We start from the raw sequence: 1,604 nt of genomic DNA, 5'->3' as shown, positions 1-1,604 counted from the left end.
ATTCTGATTATTTTTTACTAAGAGTAATTTTTGACTTATGAAAAGTCACATTAACGTTGTTTGGTACAATTTTTTAAATATACTTTTAACTTTTTAAAAAATTGTTTAAAACTTTTGAAAAAATAAAAAAATTTAACTTCTTTTCTTCTCAAAAACTATTTATCATTTCTATTTATTAAAATAATTTTAAAATAAATATTTTTATAATAAAAATTTAAACATAAAATAATTTATAAGTTATTTTTTAATATAAATTCTTGTATTTTAATTAAATTATTTATTCAAACTAATCCAAATTTTTTTATTACAAAATATTTCCATTTTCGTAAGTACGCATTCGGAGAAAATTTAAGCCTCCTTAATAAAGAGTTCCACCAAGTAACCCTTGAACTTGAATCGTTCATGATCACATAATAATAAACACAAAAATGACAAGGGGAAAAAGTGTTATGTTTTCTAATCATTAGCTAGCATTTGAAATTTTGAATGGCTTTTTATGTGAAGCAGCATACTAGCACGTGGCAGTATTTGAACTCAATTATAAGAATAGTCCGAAGAGGATTAGTATATATATATCCAACACACAAAATGAAATAAATTTGAACATGATTTTCTCAAGACAATGAATACAACACATAATGTCAAGAATGAACTTACAATAGATAAAAACATTATTGTTAGTGAGAAAGAGATTGACAAAAACATGATGAGAGGATAACGGCGATGACACAAATGCAACTTAATTATAATAATTGTCATTATTTTTTGTGTACGATTTTTGGAATTCCAATTCAGGTTAATCACGGTAGTAGTATCAATCGAAGTCAAATAATTTTACAATTATTGAATTCGTCAAGTAATAAGCTCGTCTCATTCTCTTTCATTTGTTTTGAGTTTATAATAACATTTAAAAAATGTTTATAAAAAACACTTGTTAAAAGAATGAATTATAAATTTTTGAGCTACATTAGCCAAATTTCTAATAATAAAATTCGTAAATCAATTGGCAACGAAAATGAATTCTATAAAAAGCAACAAATAACATTAAAAGTAGAGAATAAGTTCCTTCCAACTAGTACCACTACTCCAGTACTCCTCGAGTTGAAGTATATTATTGTTTGATAAAACATATTTTTTCACTATGCATACTCAGCATTATTTATTCAAATAATAGTTATGTAGAACAGAATTGGACACGCCACAAATTAATTCATTACTTGGAGCTCTACTCTTGTCTCGCATTTCAAGTGCTGCATTATTGGAATTCCACTTATTAGATATTTATTTATATCAATATATCTATCTATTAGAAAACAACGTCATTGCAATTTAGAATGACACGTATCTTCATACATTCCATCTTTATCTATTTTTGTATATATACTTTTCATGGACTACAATTATTGGAGCTTATTTATTTATTATTATTCCGAAGGACCAGTAATAATGTATATTATTCTTCATAATAAGTTGGCTGGCTGGCTTCAAGATTCTAATTTGCGGGAATAAAAAAAATAAATCAAAATCAGTGTATGCAGTTACATCCCAATTATTTTTTCATAAACGAAAATCCTTATCGTATCATCAATAGTTAATTATAAATT

This window comes from Arachis hypogaea, chromosome 15, assembly GCF_003086295.3.
Source record: "Arachis hypogaea cultivar Tifrunner chromosome 15, arahy.Tifrunner.gnm2.J5K5, whole genome shotgun sequence".
NCBI classification, from domain to species: Eukaryota; Viridiplantae; Streptophyta; class Magnoliopsida; order Fabales; family Fabaceae; genus Arachis; species Arachis hypogaea.
The sequence above is the reverse complement of the archived record's forward strand: the minus strand, read 5'-3'. Positions refer to the sequence as shown.